Source organism: Lithobates pipiens, unplaced genomic scaffold (assembly GCF_037356315.1).
Source record: "Lithobates pipiens isolate NorthernLeopardFrog02 unplaced genomic scaffold, aLitPip1_a1.2 Scaffold_19, whole genome shotgun sequence".
NCBI lineage: Eukaryota > Metazoa > Chordata > Amphibia > Anura > Ranidae > Lithobates > Lithobates pipiens.
The window spans coordinates 137409029-137432918 of NW_027507764.1; the positions used below are offsets into that span (position 1 = coordinate 137409029).

The following is a 23890-nucleotide window of genomic DNA, read 5'->3' on the forward strand; positions in this document are numbered from 1 at the left end:
TATGCCAGTGTGCCTAGCCAATACTGTTTCAACAGCTTCATAGATGCATATCTGCAGTATGAGATCTAAGGCACTGCTGCCTCTGACTGATTTTGAGTCAGATTTGGTGATGTCACTGCTGTACTGCTTCTGTCAAGATACATGACTCCACATAGACAGTGCCAACGAAGGTATGGTAAATCAGTAATGGGACTAGGGCCGAAACAACTAATCGATTATAAAAATAGTTGTCAACTATTTTCAAAATCTATTAAATCGGCCAGCCAAAATGCATTATTTGTTTACATATCAGTGTGTGAATATGTGAGGAGCAAGTGGTAATAAAAAGGCAGAAGTTTTTTTTTAACCTTGCTATAGGGGCACTCTATACTATACTTTGCAGTTTGCTATTGAGGCTCTCTGAAGGCAGCAGGAGCCAGACGTGCCAATGGGGGAACCCAGAAGAGGAGAATCAGGGCTGCTCTGTGCAAAACCAATTACACAGAAGAGGTAAGTAGAACATGTTTGTTGTAAAAAAAAAAAAAAAAAAAAAAAAAAAAAACAAGACACCTCACTTTAAGACTGTGTGCAGGGAAGATCAGCATCTGAACCCAGAGACGGTGGAGGCTGATAGACTGGAGGTAATATAAGGCATTACAATTACATTTCTAGTAAACTTTTACCAGTATTGTGACTTAAAATGATCATATCCATGAAAATATTAATATAAAAGATTTCTATCTCCCTTCCACCCTTGATAGAGATAAGAGATTATTTATGGTATTATATATTTTAACTTTCACTGTTTCATATCATAATTTAACCACTTATAGTAGCGATTATCTGCTCTTTTTGTACTATAAAGGGCCAATTGTAGTTTTATTAACCCAGTGATGACAGGAGATGTAGAAAAAAAAAAGGAAGCATGCAGAAAATCATGTAGTGCACTTTTACTGCGAATTGCGTTTTTGATGGGCATCGATAAGTGGCATTGATGGACACGAATATATGGCACTGATGGGTAGCACTGATTGGGCAGGTACAGACAGGTCTTAATGCTGGGCTCTGTGATGGACACTGATTGGCACTATGGTGGGCACTGACAGGAGTTAATGATGGGGCACTGACTGGCAGCTGCTGGGCACATTTGATGGGGCTGTGCTGATAATCAATGTACTGATTATCAGCAGAGTTTCCCCTCTCACTGGGAGAATTATCAGCACAGTTTCCCCTCTGACAGGGAGAGCTACCGATTGGCTCTCCCTCTCAGCGCGAACCGAGGAATGACGTTTACCAGCACTTCCTGGTTCATGCGATGATCAGCTGTGATTGGTCACAGTTGATCACGTGGTAAGGAGCCTCCATCAGAAGCTCCTTACCATTATCAGAGATGCGGCCTGTCAGACCAACACACCATGATCTTAGCGCACCCCTGCGGGCGTGCGCCGGAACGTTATCCTGCTGGACATCATGATGGGCAGTCAGAATAACAGAACCACCGCCCGGCTGTCATTCTGCTATAGGCCGGGTGGGAAGCGGTTAAATAAAATAAAAAAACTGATCTCTGAGTGATATTTACCAGATTCAACCTCTAATAGTATAGACATATAGACACATCTCTTCTGTCTGCTATTCTCAGAGTGGATTACAGATTTTGCTTCCTAACCATGTAGTTTATTTATATTTACCACGGCAAAGAGATATTTAAGAATAAATTGCCTTTTTATGTTTAATCTTTACATATTAAAAGGGATTGTAAAGTGAATTATTATTTTTTTAAATAACAAACATGTTATACTTACCTCCACTGTGCAGCTCGTTTTGCACAGAGTGGCCCCGAACCTGCTCTTCTAGGGTCCTTCGGCGGCTGTCTCTGCTTCCTCCCGCAGGTGCTTCTCACGTTCATGCGAGATCCCTCGCATGGTGAGAAGCATCTGCGGGCGCGCTCCCGTTATACAGCCGGCGGCTATAGCCGCTCGCTGTATCACGCGGCCCCGACCCCCGGCGCTATGCGTCAGTGGATGTGATTGACAGCAGCGCGAGCCAATGGCTGCGCTGCTTTCCATCCATCCACTCCAGCCAATCAACGGCCAGGCTGAACGGTGGAAAGGACGTCGGGGGACGAGCGCAGGACTTTCGAGGGGTCAGGTAAGTAAAAACGGGGGGGCTGGGGGTGCAGGCACTGTCAGATGTTTTTTCACCTTAATGCATAAAATGCATTAAGGTGAAAAAACATTTACCTTTACAACCCCTTTAACTAAATTATACATCACACTTTATTTTAATGTTATTAGCTGATTAAACAATCAGCCAGCTAATCGATTCTGAAAATAATCGTTAGTTGCAGTCCTAAATGGGACAAAAATAAATAAATAAATCACACACGTGCAGGGAGACCACAAGCCAGGGATATGCAATTAGCAGACCTCCAGCTGTTGCAAAACTACAAGTCCTAACATGCCTCTGGGTGTCATGCTTGTGACTGTCAGAGACTTGCTATGCCTCATGGGACTTGTAGTTCTGTGACAGCTGGAGGTCCGCTAATTGCATATCCCTGCCATAGGCAATACTGATTAGTCCTTTATACCTAGTATACACTATGAATATTGGATGAAAAAAAAAAAATAAAATGCATTGAGTGATCATCAGATAATCTATTTGTTAGTTCGTGGCTTTTGAGAGCCGATCACAACAGTTCATGCGAAAATATCTGGACAAGCATGAAAATTTCTCTCATAAGGTAACAGAATGAAGGATTTTCATGTAATTAGTATAGCATTTGTACAAAAAAAATAAAAAATTGGAGTGATCAAGACCATGCATGCAAGTTGTATTCTATCTTACAAGAATTTTTGTGAACACCTTCATTTTTTTTATGACTAACAAAAAAAAAAAAAAAGGTGACGATCATTGACATTGTGCCGTGTACTAGGCTTTACCCTCTTGTCTGCTTACTTTTTTGTCACAGCTTCCAAAGTTCAGTTCCTCTTTTACAAATTATCGTAGAAAACATTTATAAAAAGTTAGTTGACAAACGTGCACATGTAACAAGAAGGACTTGGAATTTGATAGCGCACCAAAAGGCACTTGTTGAACACTGTAATTAAAATATACTTATAATAGGTTGAGAAAGTCTTATCTTTTTATTACCAGGACATATAGGTCTGATTTATGATACTGAACCATGGTATGGAAATCAGGCACAAGGCTGTCTGTGGAAATGCAGCTATAAATACTTCAAAGTTTACTGTGTGGAGAGATTGTGAAATAAGCAGTCTCAGAGGATGGCCTAATCCTAGACTGTCAGTACAGATCAGCTCTTTATGCAACAGAGCTGGGCAACAAAGTTAATTACAGCAAATACTTTAATTGTACCTTCTATGCAGACATTTCAATAAATATCTGCCTGTGTTTGACAGAAACAACAAACACTTTACCTTACATTCTTCCTCAGCTTCTTTTTGTCTGTTAAAAAGCATAAGAAGCACAAGTTATAGCCATGCACCGGAATCTATTCGGTTGCCGATGTTGTGTACAAACAGCAATTCGTCAAAATCTCCAATTACTGATGGTTTAAAGAAACCAAAAAAGTTAAAGCGGCGTTCCACCCAAAAGTGGAACTTCCACTTTAAGCACTCCTCGCCCCTTGACATGCCACATCTGGCATGCCATTTTTGGCATTCCGGCATACCTTCTTTTTAGTGGGACTTCCTGTTCCACTTCCTCCTTCCGGTTCTCGACCACCTAGGAGACCACTCCTCTCGCCCTAGGCAGGCCCTCCCTGCCAGATATCTTCTGGGACACAACACAGGTCCCAGAAGATTGGCTGGCCAATAGAGCACAGCGCGATTCGTGCATGCACAGTGCGAGCCTGGCCATGAAGCCCTAAGCTGTAATGGCCGGGTGCCCACAGTATCAACGGAAGTGCTGAGGAGAGTAGGGGGGAGAGGAGCAAGGCTCCGGGCGGCCACTTCGCTGGACCGTGGGACAGGTATGTGTCGGTTTATTAAGTCAGTAGCTATGCTTTTTGTATCTACTGACTTTTAATAAACTAAAATATGTGTGGAACTCCGCTTTAAGTAGTTTGAGTTTCTGACGAGTTGCCTATTTTGACAGAAAACCGGCACTCGTGGCCTGTCCTGGGCAACGGAGAATGCTGGAGACTAAAGAGCGACATTATTTCTAGGTGCAGGGTAAAAGAAGGGGCTTCGCGTTCAGAGCATGCACGCTCCTTCCTCAGAACACGGATACATAGATACGTCCTTTGGATCACACTGAAGGATGTTCTTTGATTACAATGCATTTGCTTGTATTCCTTTTGTGAGTACCCCATTTGCATGCGCAGTATACACAGATTCCAAAAATAGCCGAAGATGAACGGCGCCTGCGCCGTGAGTCGAGGTGCTAGCCCCACCATCCAAGTGGACATAGAGTTAGAATAAAAAGAGCCGAGCGCAGCGAGGCCCAGCCCAAAGCATGGCAAGCGAAGCATGGCGAGCTCGCAAGGGGACCTCTAATATTTGCAGCCCTATGTCCACTTGGATGGTGGGGCTAGCACCTCAACTCACGGCGCAGGCGCCGTTCATCTTCGGAGATTTTCCAAATCTCCTTCTGCTCCGTACTGAGCAAGCGCTGCACCTGCGCAGTAAGGGGCTGACACTATCCGATGGACGGACGATATATGCCAGAACACCAGCAATGAAAAGAAAAAGAAAAGAAAACCCCAACATCAAAAAACAAAAAAATAAACACACGCACGGAAATTAGATTGTATTGTATCCAATAGCATAGTTCACACCAGTGCAGTCAGTTCCAGAGGAGAAAAAAAAAAAAAAAAATTGTACATGCTTTGTTTTTCCTGCACTGCACTTAAAATGCACCGCACCCCAGTACAGGAAAACAAAACAGAAGAAAAAAACAAAACAAAACGAAAACGCACTGGAATGCTTGGCCGGTGACGTCACTAACGGTGGTTAGTTATTTAAAGCGGAGTTTCACCCAAAAGTGGAACTTCCGCTGATTTGTCCCCCCCCCCCACCTCGTAAGGTGCCAGATGTCCTGTTCCCACTTCCAGGAGTCTGGGCCACGGTCCATGATGTCAGCGCTGGGCTCCCACCTTCTCCCCCTCCCGCCGGGCAAGTAGGAGAGAGTAGCGGAGTGCATGCACAGTAGGGTTACACTGCCGGGTTCCCTTACCCGCAATGGCGGCGGCAGCACCCTACAGCTGATGGAACCATCAGCTGCAGTGCCGACATTGCTGGACTCCAGGACAGGCGAGTGTCCCATTATTAAAAGCCAGCAGCTGCAGTATGTGTAGCTGCCGGCTTTTCATTTTTGCAGCAGTGGGCAAAACACTGCTTTAAGAGCTGTAATACGCTGGTAGCCTTCTTCGTGACCCAAGGTTTTTTATTTTACTTTTTTCAGGTTGGTTGTGGCAGCGAGCATCACGATCGACAATAGATTTACACATTGGGTCAAAAACTAGTGTTGTGTTTTTTTTAATTTTTACACTTTTCTGGTGAATGAATAGGGGTTACGTACCCCATACTCATTCACATGGGGGGCGGGATTCTTAAAGGGAGTTTCCACATTCCGATAAACCCCCCCCCAGCCAAAGACCCCACAACCACCAGCTAGGGTTGTGGGGGGAAGAGGCCCCCCTGCCCCAAAGCACCCTTTCATGTTGAAGACATGTGGCCTGGTATGTTTCAAGGGGGGGGCGGGTACTCTTTTTTGATCTGCCAGGCTGCATGCTCAGATAAGGGTCTGGTATGGATTTACGGGGGACCCCACACAGTTTTATTTTCAAAATGTTGCTACTTTTTGATCTTTTAATTGCCGGCCTTCTTTTGTTAACATTCAGCTGTCAGTGGGGAAACCCATTGAGAGCTGATAAGTCATCGGTTGTAAAGGACGTGGCAGCCGGCTGCTCGGCCAGCTCCTTAACCTCCAGCTATTTTTCCACACAGAATTCAAAAATCGGTCGATCAATTTTCGACCGATTCGAATCATTCTCAAAAATTAAAAATTTGTTAGAAAAGAAACCAATCGAAACGAAACAGACTTTTTCAGTTCTACACAGGTCTAGCAACTTTGTAGAGCACAAAAAAAAACACCACACACAACACAATTACATTGCTCAAAGTCCTAACAAAGTCACACTCCTCCAAAGTCACGTAAAGTCACACTGAAGGTCACGCCATTTTAAAGTCACACACATGTGACTGGGGTCTTATACCTTGCTCCTGCAGGCTTCTTCCCCACCAAGTGACCGGTTCCCCGAAGTCAATTCTAATCACTCAACCGATCATGTCTTCGCCATCACATATAATGAAGGCTAGTGGTCCTGCATTGAACAAAAATAGGATTTTTTGTACTCACCGTAAAATCCTTTTCTCTTTAACTCACCAACCGACACAGCTCCTCTCTTAGCCATTGGTTTGTTACACCCACCTTTAGGAGAAAACTAGGCATTGCATGTTATGTAAAACAAAAAACTTTCCAGTTCCGCCCAGGGGGCGGTCCCTTAGGTAACAACCCTCCAGCCTGCCATGCAGTCATCTGTACGTCAACAAGCAGCATAACGTAAAGAGAAAAAGGAGGGGCGAGTGCTGTGTCGGTCAGTGAATTACAGAGAAAAGGATTTTACGGTGAGTACAAAAAAAAAAAAAAAATCATATTTTCTTTTCTTACATCAGGGGACACAGAGCCGTAGGATTTACTATATGGGTTATATCGGCTTATCAGGTGCTGGACACTGGCACGCCCCTTAAGGCGTGAACTTCCCCCATATAACCTCTCCCACTACTGGGAGTCCTCAGTTTTTTCGCCAGTGTCTATGGTGTTGGGCACATGCAAGGATGTGTGTACTGAGCTCCACGGGCAGTAATCCTTTGATGCGAGCCAGCCATCCTGACCGGCTCCGTTCTGATGTCTCCGTAAAAAACTAAATGAACGGTACCGGAGCCTCGTCATCCGAAGACACAAGGTTTTGCTTGCGAATGCTTTTAAGCTGGGCCCTGGGATTCAGTACATTTTTGTAGTAAAGCCAATAAAAGTTAACCGGCAGGGTCTTCCTGCAGGTCCAGGATTGCAGGATTACCCGAGTGTACCCCTGTTCCTGAAGGTTTCCTTTCAAGATCTCTGTCAGAGGTTCCCTTAGGAGGAGCAGGGCACAGGTTTTTATTCAAAGCTCTTCACGGCCCCGAAACCAAACAGGGAAGTAAGACCTATTTTAGATCTCAGAGATCTAAATCAGCACTTGTGCATCCGATCCTTCCGTATGGAATCGATTCGATCTATAGCAGCCATCCTCCAAGGAGGAGAATTTTTGGCTTCAATCAATATCAAGGATACCTATCTTCATGTGCCAATATTTCCCGCTCACCAGAGGTTTCTACGCTTCGAAGTAGAAAACCGTCACTTTCAGTTTGTGGCCCTGCCATTCGGTCTAGCCACAGCTCCTCGAGTATTCACAAAGATTCTGGCTCCTGCTTTAGCCAGGTTAAGGGCTGAGGGCATAATGGTCCTAGCCTATTTGGACGACCTACTTTTAGTAGATCGTTCGGTTTCCGGGTTAGACCACGGTCTGGTGACAACGGTAAACTGCCTGGAATCTCTAGGCTGGGTTCTCAACCTAGAAAAGTCGTCCTTGAGGCCATCAAGGAGAGTATAGTACCTGGGACCAATACCAGGGAAAGGTATTTCTACCTCCAAGGAGAATCTGTTCCATTGTAGAACCAATTCACCTCATCAATGCAAAAAAAAAAAAAAATCCTTCAATTCGGTTGTGCATGAGATTATTGGGGAAGACGGTGGCCTCCTTCAAGCCCGTCCCTTACACACAGTTTCATTCAAGATTGCTACAAAGCGCAATCCTGTCAGCCTGGAACAAAAGGGTTCAGGCCTTCGATTTTCCGATTCAGCTTGCTCGTGAAGTATGTCAGAGCCTAAATTGGTGGCTGATGTCCAGCAACCTTCAAAAGGGAAGGACATTTCTGCCTTCCACCTGGAAGGTAGTAATCACAGATGCCAGTCTTTCAGGCTGGGGAGTGGTTCTGGAATAGTATTCTGTCCAGGGAAGTCCGACAAAGCCGCGGCTGTACTTTACATCAATCACCAGGGGGGCACGAAGAGTCGTGCAGCCCAGAGAGAGGCGAATCACATTTTGTCTTGGGCAGGACAACGTTCCTTGCCTATCGGCAGTGTTCATTCCCGGGATAGAGAATTGGTAGGCGGACTACTCGAGCCGCCAACAACTTTTTTTCAGGAGAGTGGTCTCTTCGCCCCAACATCTTTCTTGCAATATGTGAGATGGGGTACTCCGGACGTGGACCCGTTTGCATCCAGATTCAAACAACAAAGTCGACAACTTTGTATCAAGGACTAGGGATCCGCTAGCTTGCGGAACAGACGCATTAGGCCGCGTACACACGGGCGGACTGTTCGCCCAACTTAGTTTGTCAAACAATCCGACAAACAGTCCGCTCAAAATTTGCATGAGCGGACTTGACCACACACGATGAACGAACAGTCCGCTGAAAGCGTGCGCGATGACGTGAACGGCACGTACGACGGGACTAGAAAAGCGACGTCCTATACACTGCAATGCAACCTTCGGCGTGTAAATCCTTTCTGCGCATGCGCGGAACTTAGTTTGACGAACAAGCCTACACACGAGCGGACTGTCCGCTCAAACCAAGTTTCAGCGGACTGTCTTACGGGAATTCCGAAAAACTTTGTTCGTCAGACTGTCCGCTGAAACTGTCCGCTGAAGCCCACACACGAGCGGACTGTCCGCTGAAACACTGTTCAGCGGACAAAGTTGGGCGAACAGTCCGCCCGTGTGTACGCGGCCTTAGTCTTGCCATGGGATCAGTTTTCTCAGATCTATGCATTTCCTCCAGTTCTGCTACTCCCGCGTCTTCTTTGCAGGATCAGACAGAAACAGAGGGAGGCGATTCTCGTGGCCCAGAAGGCTGTGGTTCGCAGAGATCATAAGGATGGCAGTAGGAGTTCCCTGGACTCTGCCATTAAGTCCGGATCTTCTTTCGCAGGGTCCGGTATTCCATCCTACCTTACAGACGCTAAATTTGACGGTCTGGCTATTGAGACCCACATCCTAAGGGGTCGTGGGTTATCTCCTTTAGTCATATCTACCTTGATTAATGCCAGGAAGCCAGCTTCCAGGATACTATAGAGTCTGGAAGGCATATGTTGCCTGGTGCGGTTCCAGGGGTTGGCACCCCAGGAAATGTTATAGGTAGAATTCTTGAATTCCTACAGATGGAATTAGAGATGAATACCATCAAGGGCCAGATTTCGGCCTTATCAGTGTTCTTTCAGCGGCCTTTAGCATCTCACTCTTTAGTGCATAGCTCTGTGCAGGGAGTAACACGGATCATTCCTCCGATCAAGACACCCCTAAATCCTTGGGATTTGAACTTGGTCCTGTCAGCTTTACAAAAGCAGCCTTTTGAACCTTTATAGGAGATTCCCTTGGTTCTGTTGACCAGAAAGATAGTATTTCTGGCTGCCATTTCTTCTGCCAGAAGAGTTTCTGAAATAGCGGCACTATCTTGTAGGGAGCCATATCGGATTATGCATAAGGATAAGGTGGTTTTATGCCCTCATCCTGAATTCCTGCCAAAGGTAGTGACAGGGTTTCACTTAAACCAAGATATTGTTCTTTCTTCATTCTTCCCAGAGCCTCAATCTAGGGAAGAGAGGTTGCTACATTCCCTGGATGTAGTAAGGGCGGTCAGAGTGTATTCAAGGGCGACCGCTCAGGTTCGCGAGACAGATATTTTGTTTATTCTGCCGGATGGTCCAAAGAGAGGACAGACAGAATCTAGATCCACTATTGCCAAGTGGATTTGTCAGGTTATTGTGCAAGCTTATGGTTTAAAAAGGAAGATTCCTCCTTTTCATATTAAGGCACATTCTACCAGGGCGATTAGTACCTCCTGGGCGGTGCATCATCAGGCCTCCGCGGCTCAGATCTGTAAAGCCGCGACATGGTCTTCAGTTCATACGTTTACCAGATTTTATCAAATCGATGTTAAGGGTCAGGCAGGCTGCAGTACAAGTCCTCTGACTTGCTTTTTTGTTGTGTCTCCCCCCCTTCAGTTGCCATTGCTATGGGACATCCCATGTATTAAGTACTACGGCCCCTGATGTAAGAAAAGAAAATAGGATTTTTAAAACAGCTTACCTGTAAAATCCTTTTCTTTAATGTACATCAGGGGACACCGAGGTCCCTCCCTTCTTCTTATACACTTATATTGCTTGGCCAAAAAAAAACGGAGGACTTCCAGTAGTGGGAGGGGTTATATGGGGGAAGATCACGCCTTAAGGGGCGTGCCAGTGTCCAGTGATGTAAGAAAAGAACATAGGATTTTTAAAACAGCTTACCTGTAAAATCCTTTTCTTTGATGTACATCAGGGGACACAGAGGTCCCTCCCTTCTTCTTATACACTTATATTGCTTGGCTACAAAAACTGAGGACTTCCAGTAGTGGGAGTGGTTATATGGGGGAAGTTCACGCCTTAAGGGGCGTGCCAGTGTCCAGCATCTGATAAGCCGATATAACCCATGTAGTAAGTACTACGGCTCTGTGTCCCCTGATGTTCATCAAAGAAAAGGATTTTACAGGTAAGCCGTTTTAAAAATCCAATTTTCGCTTATATTCACCGGCCGACACAGCGCCTCTCTTAGCCATTGGGACGTCCCCAAGCAGTGCCAAACGAGGGGTGGGAAAACAGCATAAAAAAATAAAAAAAACTTCATCCACCATGGCAAGTAGAAACTAGTGTAACTTTACCCACAAACAACAACAGGAGTGACTACCCACAAGAAGTATGTGAGCAATCGCCCGTGCAGCGGCTGAGCTTCTTGTTCCTCCTTGGTGACTTGACATACGCCACCACAGTGGCGTTGTCGGACTGGATCCTGATCGGATGCCCTCGCAGTCTCATCAACCATGTGGAGAGGCATAGCCTGATCGCTCTCAGCTTGAGCAGATTGATCAGCAATTTGGATTCCTCTGTCGACCAGAGGCCCTGAGCCGACTGAACCCCCATCACTCCACCTCAGCCGGATAGGCTGGCGTCCGTTGTGATCACTGTCCATTTTAGAGGTAGGAACGACTTCCCGAACTGATGCACCGGGGACCTCAGCCACCGGATCAGTGAATCTCTGACTAACTGGCTCACCTGGATCTGCCGATCCAGGGACAAAGGAGACTTGTCCCACTTTGTCAAAATCTCCTTCTGCAGAACTCTGGTGTGGAACTGGGCATATGGTACTGCCTCGAAGGAGACCACCATGAGACCCAGGACTCGCATTCAGAAGTGAATCGACGACCACTTGCGGTTCATCAGCAGTTTTACCGTGGCTCTGTGAGTCTGCAGCTTGTCTGAAGCGAGAAACACTCTTGCTTCCCTGGAGTCCAGAAGTAAGCCTAGGTACTCCAAAAAGCTGGGTCGGTACTACCACTGACTTCTTTAGGTTTAACAGCCACCCAAATTCTTGCAGGGTCTGCATGGTGATCGCCACATCCTCCTCCAACTCTGAGGCGGAAGATGCTCTCAGAAGGAGATTGTCTAGGTAACCAAAAAGGGAGAGCCACAAACTGATAGTGGGCTTCCCTGACTGCAAACCGCAGAAACGTTTGGTGCCGAAGGCATATGGGTATGTGCAGGTACGCATCCCGGCTGTCTAAGGATGCCAGGGAGTCCCCTTGATGGAGTGCAGCGACTACTGAGTGAACTGATTCCATTCTGAACCTCTGCACTTTCACAAAGTGATTGAGGGTTTTTAGATCCAAGATTGGACGTACCCCCTCCTTCTTGGGAACTACAAACAGGTTTGAGTAGAACCCCTGGAAACGTTCCGATTCCAGAACAGGTACAATCACCCCACGATTCAGCAGGTCCCTTACGGCCCCCCAAGAGGGCCTTCTGGCAAGCCGGGAGAACAGGAATGCTGGAGGGGGAAGAATCTGTTTGGCGGCCAAGAGAGAAACTATCTTGTACCCCGTAGAAATCAGATCGCAGACCCATTGGTCAGACAGTCGAGAGGACCACCGGGCTGCAAACTCCCAAAGGTGACCCCCCACCCATGTCATGCAGTAGCACTTTTGTTCGCAGGCTTGTTAGGTTTGCGGTTCCAGGAACGTTTCTGTCCTTCCATGGACGTCCTGTCGGGCTGGGGGCATTTGGCCGAAACTTCGGGCAGACGAAAAAGCCGTTTGTGAGCGGAAAAGGAGGGCCCTTGCCTACGGCGTGGCTCCTTAGCCTTCCTAGCCTGTGGGAGTAGTGTACTCTTACCACCTGTGGCATTCTTAATAATGTCATCCAAAGAGGCTCCAAAAAGCCAGTCGCCAAGGAAGGGAAGATCCATCAGGGCTTTCTTGGATGCCTGGTCAGCATTTTAACCAAATCAGCCGCCACAGCACCACTGCCGACACTGTAGCCCTGGATAACAGGGGGAAAGTATCCAGGCCGCATCACAAATGTACTTAAGGCCTTGCACTAGTTGGTCTACTAGTTCCACGCAGGCCTGTTCTCCCAATTCACAGTGCAACAACTTTGCCCACTCAGTGTCTGCGACACAAGTGCAGATGCCAGTACTGGTCGCATGGCTGACCCCACAACCGTGAACAAGGAACAAGCCCCTGCCTCGGCCCTCCTGTCCGTGGGATCTTTAAATGCAGGAGTCCCCTCTACCGGGATCGTAGTTACTTTGTTTAACCTGGATACTAGGGGGTCCACGACCGGAGGAGCTGACCACTTTTTGAGAAGGCTCTTCTCAAAGGGGTAACGCACCGCTATGTATTTGGGGACCGAAAAGGTCAGTTGCGGTCGACCCCATTCCTTGTAAATGAACTTGTCCAAAGAACTCAGATACGGGAACACCTTAGGGGAACGGGCTGGCTTACGGGACCCAAAAGGGACCGCTACCTCAGCAGAGGAATCTGCTGGCTCCTGAATCTTCAGGGTATCACGCACAGCTGTGATAAGTGCTCCAACAAACGCTCTGTCGCACACGGACCCGAACGGGGACTAGTCATCACTGTTCGAATGGTCCTGGTCAGCATCATCTGAAACGACAGGACAGGGGTCACCAGCCTCAGCAGGGCCCGAGTCTGTGTCAGAGCTCTCTCCAGAGGAGGGGGGGCAGGGGGCACATTTTTAGCACCTTTGCGCCCACGCACCGCCTATATCTTGGCAACTAACGAATTGAGGACCGCCGACGAGGTGTCCAAAGGCACTGCGCCATGCTGACCCTACCCTGTCTGCCACCGGAGGGAGACTTAGGACAGTGACAGTCCCACCCTCTTTACTGCTGCTGGCTGAGAGGCTCTTTCCCGCAGGACTTACCACCCTGAAGGGGTTCTGCGCTATCCAGCAGGTAGTGCCTGAAGTCTCTGTTGACTCCCAGGTGCAGAGGAATCAGCTCTGTGTTGGTGGAAGCAGCTGCTAATGGTGCTGAAACCTCTCTACAATGTGCTCAGGCCCAGCGTCCAGTATGAGGGAATAAAACACAGGGAAAATGGCCACAGGAGCACATGCTGCCGCTAGAGAACACTGAAAAATGATGCAAAAACCATGAGGGAACAATGGCGGTGAAACAGCGCTGCACAGGACACTGCAGCCTCACAGGCACCTTCCAGGGACATGAAAAATAGGACCCAGGACACAGCCAGCCAGCGCAGCCCCCCCCCCCCAGGTTAGAGCCCCTGCACAGACAGAGACAGACACACACACACGCCGCTCTGCAGCATCCCCCACAGGGAGGGGGAGGGAGAAAGGGACAGGGAGAGAAGTGAGGGAGGTGAGGGACCCCCGAATCGACCTCCCAGGGAATGCCCAGCTGCTCAGCCCCACCAAGGCAGGGAGAGCTGTATTTACCAGTCCTGATGCGCTGGGAGACATGGCATTACAGACCCACTCTCCGATCAGTACGGGGTGGCTGCTGGCCCAGCACACTGACGCAGACATCAGTAGCCCGGTCATATGTGTGCTCCGGAGCATAAAAGCTCACGACCACCTCTGGAGCTGAGGTTTCGTCGTGCCCAGCCCAGCCCAGCACGGAGCTGTGACCTGCACATGCTCGACGGCCAGGCTGGGGAGACTACAAGGATAAGGGCATCCAGCCTGTCACCCAGCTGTTGATAGCAGATCACAGGATCCATCATCTTGCGCACAAAAGCCAAGCATCTGCAGAAAAAAAAAAAAAGGATGGACCGATGGGCCCGTCAGGGTTCCTAGGTCCTTCTCCTTCACTAGGCAAAATAAAACTGATGACTGCATGGCAGGCTGGAGGGTTGTTACCTAAGGGACCACCCCCTGGGCTGAACTGGAAAGTTTTGTGTTTTACATGACATGTAATGCCTAGTATTCTCCTAAAGGTGGGAGTAACAACCCAATGGCTAACAGATGAGCTGTGTCGGTCGGTGAATATAAGAGAAAAGAATGTTGAGGGTATCACATCCTTCAACACATCCTGAAGCATTAGAAAGCAAAGAACAGTGCAGTTTACTCGGGAATAGAGGATAGAGGTACTTCAGCTCACTCCTCTAAGGCACTTAGGTAACTAAGATATTAGCAGTCCTAAAGTATCAATGCTACAGAAACTGCTATAATAGGACTCCATGCTGGACGTCACCTGTGCCTAGGCATTGGATTATGTGGTTTCTGGAGAAAGGGAAAAAAGATCAGGTCGAGTGTCAGAGTTCCTAAGCGAAGCAAATGCCTGCACATCTGGTAAACTGCCAGGCTGCAGTGGGATCTTTGAATTTTTGGGCAACCTTTATCTATTATCTGAGAGTCAGAGTGGATAGGTGGGGGAGGGAGGGTCATAACCTAGGACTGATTCCTTTTAAAACTTTTGCTAAGGGGAACGCCACTCCCTCATCTGTTAACATTTAAGCTGGGTTATGTACTGACACGCTTGGCGAATCCAGCGTTGCTCTGCTGGAGTCGCCCCACTATTCCATGCTGCATACTGGGTGCCACATGGTTTTCTTTGCTTCTGCCATCATCAGAAACTGGCTGTCTCTTCCTATGATGATTCACTACAAGGCCTGCCCTCCTCCTGCCACTGTATTGGAGCAGATGACCCCTAGAATTCATGATGTGCATACCACACAAGACTTTAAGAGTGAAGGAGATGTCATTCTCAACTAGGCAAGAATGAAGGCTAGGGTAAAAAGACAGCACTGTAGCTTCTGGAGGGGTTGGGGTATTTCAAAAAAGTAAAAATGTCTATTAGTGTAACAGTCTTGCTCTAAAGCCCAACTCCAGGCAAAAAAAAAACCCCTCCCACTACCCTCTACAATATTTCTAAACAAAGGGCCAGTTTACTGTACTTCAGACTAAGGGGGTCAGACAGTAGAAAATGTCCCGTTATCAGTGGAAGTAAACAAAGCCCCATCATTGGTGGCAGTGAGGAATACAGCCTCAGATCACTGGAAGAAATAGTGCCTCAAAGGCCAGATAAATGCAAGCGGGGGGCTACATCTGGTCCACGGACCGCAGTTTGGAGACCACTTCTCTTCTCTAGTTGATTGCTGGAATTGAAAAAAAATACTATATACTATTAAAATAACATCTAAATACCCTATTACTTACATAAACCTTGGACAGCTAGAGATAACCTTCACATCTGGATTGGGGGTCCCCCACAGCTGAAAATGGTACCGAAATGGGATCCAGATAGTGGATTTAGGGACCTATATCTTTCTTTAGCAGGTAAGACCGTGGGGGAAATCCCTAGTTGTCACCAGAACTAGTATCCTAGTTTGAAGATATCTCCACTATTAGCGCCCATTCACATCAGGTGCAATGGGACTGTGGTTAGGTGGCTGTCCCACAGCAAGACAAGGTAAAATGCCTTGTCTCCAATCTGCCCGATTCACACCACTATGTTGCAGAGGTATGCGCCAAAAAGGAAAAAATACTTTCCGCACAGGCTGAACTTTTTTTCTGCACTATGCAGCAGCCGATACAGCTTGGCATGGTTCACACTAGTGTGATTTCAGATGCAACTTGATTTGCACAGGATTGCATGACAATCACACCACATTGTTTTCAATGGTACCCGTTCACATTAATTCATCACTGCATGGAGATATTTTGGAAAGGCTACTCATGTTGCAATTCCAGCACACTTTTGGCCCCATAAAATTTGCAAACCACACTACATAATTGTACTGAAAATTGGATCAAATAGCAGCCGCAGTAGCGTGAACTTCGTATAAAATGTCACCGGGCAGTGCAGTGATCGCGCTGCACACCAGCTGCCATTGTAATGCAGCAGCTGATGTGAACGGACCCTTCAGCTTCATGTACACAGGACCTTTTTTTTTTTTTTTCCCCCTCTCCAAGCTTCTGGGTGTTCATTCATTCCATTGTCCAAAATGGCTTTATTCTGGCCATTGGAATAAGTGAACGTTCAAAAGCTAAATGTGCCTGGCGTTTAGGCACACTGGGCAATTTTTGCAACAAAACACTATTCTCCCAAACACACTGCCAGTATTTTTTTTTCTGCACCTAAGCCGGACGTCAGCAACCTGTAGATCATGGTCTGGGCTTGCTAACCTGCCATGCCAGAGAATCAGACAAGGCAGATGCTAAGTACAATATGGAGGAATAACTTGTAAAGTTGGAGCTTTAGTAGGGAGCAAGAGTCGCATAAGCCAACGTCTCCTCTGTAGTGCTGCTCCTGTCCCAACTGTACCCCATCTCTTATCCTGGCTAGTGGTCTCCAGAGTGGTGCCAGCAGCAGAAGAGATCTTCAGGTCAGTGTGAAGCAATACACTGGGCATAATAGGATGGGGCTGCATTTCACACTGATGCACTGCTGTTTACACACAGTGGGAGCAGTGCAGTATACCTGCAGCTTTCCTGCATTTAGCCATAGACGTCCATTATATCCTGCAGGTCATGTGCACTTTATAAAAGAGCACCAAAATGCCTGAATGCAGAATAGAATAGAAGTCTAAGGCAAAGCACAGCAAAACCAGGAAAGTTGCGGATGCAAACCACAGCATTTATCACCCCCACCCCAACCCCTTTAGCTGCAGTGGCCAGGGGTGTACACATATCATAGCATGAGTTCTATGCCCTGTCATGGTTGGTGGGTGTAGCACCTGCCAAGTGTGACCCATTAAGCGATGGAGGCCACTCTGAAGGGTCCTGCAACCTTGTGAGTACAGCCAACAAGGGGGTTAAAACAGGCAGCGTTGCGATGCTTTCATCCCTCGGACCCTGCAGAAGCAGCAGTTGCGAGGCGCTTGCAGAATGGCCCCATTTACTTGAGTGGGTCACAATTGGTAAGCAGTAGCACCCACCAAAAGCAACAGTGGGCTTAATTTCTGCTGCAGCATGTGTACACTTTTGGCTGCTGCCTCAGCAGCTAAAGAGAATAGGGATAGAGGGTGGTAAAACGACAACTCAACCGCAGAGTTTTTCCACCCCCTAAATTATGGGTGAACAAGCCTTAAGAGTTAGTAAGATACACGGTGAGATTTTTGATGTCATTTTTTCACACAATCCTTTGCAAAATGAAGATGATTTTTTATTTATTTTTTTCCCATCACAAAATTGTCATTGTAATAGGTTATTTCTCTCACATGTGTATACCACAAAAGACAACCCCAAAATACATTGTGATACTCCTACTGAGTATTATACCACATGTGCAGGGCTGGACTTACCATTGGGCTTGACTGGGCTCAAGCCCATGGGCCCCACCCAATAGAGGGCCCCGCCGAGATACATAGCCGAGTGTACTCGGATCGGCTCTGCTCATAGTCAAGCCCAGTCCCGACCTATGATGGACATAACACAGGGACTGGGCGTGACTTGCTAGCCAAGCCGAGTACACTCGGCTAGTCTCGGCACCGCTCGGGACTGCAAGAGGACCCTTAGCCGCCGAGAGGACCCTTAGCCACCAAGAGTCGACCAGAGAACCCGAGAGCTGCCGAGATACACAGGACTCTGTATCTCGGCAGCACCATTTTTAAACTTCAGAATGAAGTTGCAAATGACAAGGCTACAAACAACACTGGGGCAAGGCTGCAAATGGCAAGGCTACACTGACAAGGCTGCAATGACACTGAAAAAGGCTGCAGATGGATGGGCAAGGCTGCAGATGGACACTGATGAGGCTGCATTGATGGGCATTTAAATGTAAGTTTTTTCCTTAAACTTCCCTCCTAAAAGTTTTTTTCCCTAAACTTGGGGTGCGTGTTATACGCCGGCGTGTGTTATACGCCAATAAATACGGTATCGTATAGAAGATAGGGCCCGAAAGTGACTCAAGCCCAGGGGCCCCCACCACCCTAAGTCCTGCCCTGCACATGTGTGATACTTTTTCACAGCCTAACCACATAGAGAGGCCCAACATGCAGGGAGCACCATCACGTGTTCTAGGAGCATAAAATTACACATTAACTTTTTGACTACCTAGTACACTTTTGAAGGCCCTGGAGCACCAGGACAATGACACGTGACACTGATGAGGCACTGATGACATGTGACACTGATGACAGATGGCACTGATAGGTACTGTGGGCACTGTGTTGCGTTAGTGTGGCACTGTAATTTATGATTTTATTTCCATTCACACTGCAGCACGGAAGCTCTCCCTCCTCACACGCGGTCTCTGTGAGGAGGGAGAGCCGGCAATGAGAGATGATCTCATATGTTTACATATGAGATCAACTCTCATTGGACACTCAGATCGAGTGGTAAATGGCCACTGTGATTGGCCATTTAGCACGATCTGTGATACACAGATTTCCCCCACTGTGTGCCTGCGGCGGCACACAGCGAGGAAGCAAACAGGACGACATCCTCCCGGCAATTGAGCGCCGCGCTGTAGACATCTTTCGGCTATAGCGCAGGCGCGTAGTGGTTAAAGACTGCAAAAAATTAAAAAAATTTAAATGTAAATCACCTCTAAAGCAAAGCTTTTAAATGCGTGTATGAGGCTTTAGTCCCGGGTTAACACTGGTGCGATGAGGAAAACCATGCGATTCAGTGCCTGTTCCCGGATGGACCTGGCAGTGAAAAGGAGTGAATGCCAGATGTCTCCACTGCCCTTAAATGCGTCAGCTCGCAGCAAGATCGGTATGATCCCGCGTCTTTTTCAAACCAGTAATGGTTTACAAGCGCCAAAACCAGAAGTGACAAAATACGCATTTCTTACGGTTTCTTTGACCATAGAGATCTTTAGGCGGTTCCTTGGTGGGGCGACATAGCATGGGAAAGGGAGTGTACCCCCTCTGACGCTTGTAAAACCAATGAAAGTCTCATGACGTACGGTAAATGGTTAAATGATTCACTAATACAAACATCTGCAGTAACATCAACCGTCTCAATACAGGACACTTTCACCCCCCTTCCAGTCCAGGCCAATTTTCAGCTCCTTCACACTTTGAGGCCTCATGCACACTGGACATTAAAATAACGTTATAAAAACGTCAGTAGCTTTGCAGTGAATTTTTCAACGATGTTGCAATAGCGTTTTTTTTTTTTTTTTTCAATGGATCAAAAACACTGAAAAACACTGGTGAACGACGTTTATCAATGTTTATCAACGTTAGAACGTTTTTTACAGCTGAAAACGTCTCTCAGAACCCACTAGTTTTTTTTGTTTTTTTTACTGCTCAAAAACACCACTGCCCAAAACTGCTGATAACAGCCTATTTGTGTGCATGGACACATACCCTGTTTCCCTGAAAATAAGACCTAGGGTGATTTTCGGTGATGGCTGCAATATAAGCCCTACCCTGAAAATAAGACCTGCAAGGACTTTACCTAGGGCTTATTTGGGGGGTAGGGCTTATATTGCAGCCATCACCGACAATCACGCCAGGTCTTATTTTCGGGGAAACAGGGTAGGATAACATGGAGAGTTTAATGACTGTAGAAAAATAATGTCTACAGCCAAAAACAGCCGATGTAAAAAATGTCAAAAAACGTCCAGTGTGCAAGAGGCCTGACTGACAGTTGCGTGGTCATGCAACACTGTACCCAAATTCATTTTTTGTACATTTCTTTACAGAAATAGAGCTTTCTTTCGGTGGCACTGTGACACCGCTGGGTTTTTTATCTTATTTTTTGCAAAAATAAAATTTAGGTAACAAAATCAAAAAATAAAATAAAAAGTTTTCGTTTCTGTCAGAAAATTTTGTAAAATAAGTAGATTTTTCTCCTTCATTGATGTGGGCTGATGAGGCTACACTGATGGGTACTGACTGATGGGCACTGCTGGGGCTGAATTGTAATCAGTGCCCAGATTACCTTTACATGTCCGAGGAAATGTTGCTGATCGTCTCTCCTCATCTAACATTCTGTCAGTGTGAGGCGAGAAGAGCCGATAAACGGAATCTCCTTGATTACATTTGATTGGCTGTAATTGTACACAGCCACGGCTCTTTGCCAGGATCGGGGTTGTGCCATGTCCCAGGCACACAGTATGATCGTGGCTAAACTGGGCGACGTCGTCCCAGAACAAGATCCTCCCGCTCTGCCGTCATTTGTCTATACAGCTGGCAGGAGACGGTTAAAGTGGAACTGAAGTGCAAACTTTTTTTCATTTTGGATAAAGTGGGTTTTATTGCAGTCCGTGTCCCCATTTGGAAGATCCACCCTCTCTAGTTGCCCTGGTTACTGTTATCATCAAAAGAAAATCCCAAATTCCAGGGGTTTCCCCAGAGTCAGTGGGGAAATCTTCCAATGGGGACACAAGTTCTAGTGGCACACTGGGGATATTTCCTCTCACTTCCTGTTTTGTGACAGGAAGTCAAGGGGGAAAAGGGACACAATGACAAAAAATTCAAACACACACACCTGACAGGGGGTTATAACCCTCCCTTACCCTTTAAAGTAATGGGGGGGGGGGGGGGGGTTGTGCCTATAGTGACACGTTAATATATACGAACTAAAGTTGTTACCAGAAAATGGTATGGTGTTTCTAATACATTTAAATCTGGTCAGCTCTTCTGAGAAATCAGATGCCAGCACACAGTGTAGGAGCAACCAGTGAACTTCTTCTTCTTGTGACTGCAGGAAGTACAGAGCCTGGAGAAGACACCGAGCAGTGCACAGCACCCTCCATGTATAACTCACCTCTACACCTAGCACCCCTCATACACCCCATACACCCCTCTCCCATAACTCACCCCGGACACCTGCAGCCTTCCACTCTTACCAGCACCCGGGACACTAAAACAATCTTTTCCCTTAACTCCGCCCTCTCATGAACTCCGTCTACTTCATTGGAGAAAGAACGGGCTGTAGGAGCGCTGTGATTGGTCTCCGAGCTTGTCTGTAAGCAAACTTAGAAGGGCGGGAATCACTAGCAAGCCTGTAGTAACCCTTCCCGTGCTGCAAGCAGCTTGTCCTATATGTACGTCTTATGGTAGCTGGTGCTGACAGATTATAGCAGACATGACAGACCCGTTTTTTTTACCTCAACTTTATACTATATAATGTGCTGCCTTTATACTATATAATTGCCCCCCCCCCCCGCCGGGGCCAACGTTCAGCTTTCAGCGCAGTCACATTTTGAATGACAATTGCACAGTCTTGCAACACTGTAGCCATATTACATTTTCATCATTTTTATTCATACAAATAAAGCTTTTTTTGGTGGTATTTAATCCCTGCTGGATTTCTTTAGCTAAATAAACAAAAAAAGACCAAAAACTTTTAGTTTGTTACAAAATTTTGCAAACAGGTAATTTTTCTACTTCACTGATGGGCACTGATGAGGCTGCACTGATGGATACTGATAGGTGGTAACTGATGAGGCTGCACTGATGGGTTATGATAGGTGGCACTGATGGTCACTGATAGGTGACACTGGCAGCACTTCTCAGCCTTTTGGTTAAGATTAGGGATAAGTTCCGGTGTGTTCGCACGCTCCACGTGCAGAGCCCACCAGGAAGTCGGCGCTGCGCTGCGCTAATCACAGGCAGTGAGACATTTCCCGATCTCTGCAGCCGCACATCGGGACAATGTCTCACTGCCTGTGATTAGAGCAGCGCAGTGTCCATTTCCTGGCGGGCTCTGCACGTGGAGTGTGCGAACACGCCGGAGCTCATACTTGGCTAAGATCATATCTATTCTTATCAGTTGCCAGAGGAGGCGCTGTGCTACTCCTATAGAGAGGAGGGCTATGCAAATCCAATGACGTAATTGTGCCTGGAAGGGCGGTTTCAGCAGGGATTATGTCGAGCTGCCCGACAAATTACGGGGGGCCGACCACTGGTCGAGTCTGAAACCGTCCAGAAGGGTGCTCCTGGTGAGGATGGGTGCTGCATTGGGTCTGACCAGAGGGTTGGGTCGCTGGCCTTCTCATAGTTGGCAACATTGTAAAAAAAAAAAAATCGGGACACTTTTTTTGGCAGTAGGCGGAGTTGTATTATAATTAGGGGGCGGGGCATGCGGTTATAGGTATGGCATATAAAAAGGTGAAAGCAAAGCGCGCCGCGGAAAAATATGGCCGTGGTTTACATGGGGCATGGCTCAAAGGGGTGTGGTTAGAGTCTGAGATGAATGCGGGGGGAGAGGGAAAGGAGGGACAGCAGCCCCCCGATCCTACACCACAGTAGCAATATGTGCTTGCCAGAGTTTGACAATCAGCAGATAAAGATACTCCAAATACCTGGTGTTAGCGCTTCAATCATCCCGGCGCCATGATTGTTATGGTGTCAGGATTATTGAAGCGCATTATTTCTATTATTACATTGTAATATGAAATTAAATCATTCCACTCACCATAATGCTGAATCAGTGGGAGCCATGAGCGCGTCACTAGTCACGTTGCCTGCCACCAGATGCCATCAGGTGTCCCAAGCGGAGTCTGTCCTTACATCAGGTGCACCATCAGAGGTACCTTCTCGGCCTTTTGGCTAAGATCAAGTGTAGTATCTGTTCTTATCAGTTACCAGGAGGTGGCGCTTGCTTCCGTCCCTGTTCTACGGCGAGGTGGAGCAGGGTTGGCGGTTGCCATGCAAAGCCTGCTGGTGTAAAGGTGACCTGGAGCGGTTCGTAGCCGAAAGGGAAGCCTTCTGATGGGGATGGAGAACCACTGGTCGAAGCCAGGGGAGGGGGCCCTGGCCTTTTGGCCTGGATTGTGGCAGCTTTAGCTCCGGTCAGTTTTTCGGGACTGGAACGCATGTTCCCCTTTTGGAGTGTGGGGGGAGCGGCCAGTACGTCCTGGATGTAATTAGGTGGGAGTGATGGGAGTGAGGGTGGACCTGATGGTAAAGGGTCTCACTAAGCTCCTGGATCTCCATACCTTCCTGACTAGGGTGGGGGCTGTTGTGGTCTGGGCTGGGGGGCCGGGGTTGCTTTTGTTGGAAAGCCCATGGTGATGTGCCCCTGGAGTGGCAGTCCAGGGGTGCCTTCTTTCACTGTGCGTCCTGCACTTTGATTTAGGCACCTAGGTCACGTCACCATTAACACGCTTTTTCACACCTGCCTCTAGGGCCCGGCCTTTTGGCTAGGACCAGAGGAATTTTTGATTCCTGGCCGGAGGGCCGGCCATTGTACTGCACAATGGTCACTTTTCACTCTCCTCTTCACTATCCCTTCCTCACTTTTTATTTATTTTATTTGTGTTTGTGTGTCACGTTTGTCACTTTCACGTTTGATTAGTAGGGTGTCGGTCCTCGGACCAATCCTGAACGTCTTGTGGGGGAGCGGACATAGGCCTTCTGGCTTGGTCCAATCCCCATGAGGGGGGGCCTACCTTCGGGGAAGCCCCCACAGTACCAAGTACCTAGGAGGTTCTGTTTCGGCAGTCCTCCCGGGGAAAGGAGGGATTCCGGTTTCCTCCGGGTCCCACTTGTTGAGTCTGGTACCTCAGTCCCTGTCTGGAGCCTAACGC

At 47.5% G+C, this 23890-nt stretch overlaps 1 protein-coding gene and 1 pseudogene across 2 annotated transcripts in view; one reads left to right on the forward strand and one right to left on the reverse strand.

The window, feature by feature from the left end:
- Positions 1–21272, reverse strand: part of GSDME (gasdermin E) — a 359256-nt gene extending 337984 nt beyond the window's left edge. The window contains exon 1 of one of the 2 annotated variants that reach the window (XM_077491303.1): positions 21177–21272. The gene's annotated coding sequence lies outside the window, so the exon portion shown is untranslated. The remainder of the gene's footprint in view (positions 1–21176) is intronic. The other variant, XM_077491304.1, reaches the window with a different exon arrangement.
- Positions 21273–22890: 1618 nt separating this feature from the next.
- On the forward strand, positions 22891–22975 carry LOC143999774 (U2 spliceosomal RNA; annotated as a pseudogene).
- Positions 22976–23890: the final 915 nt, after the last annotated feature.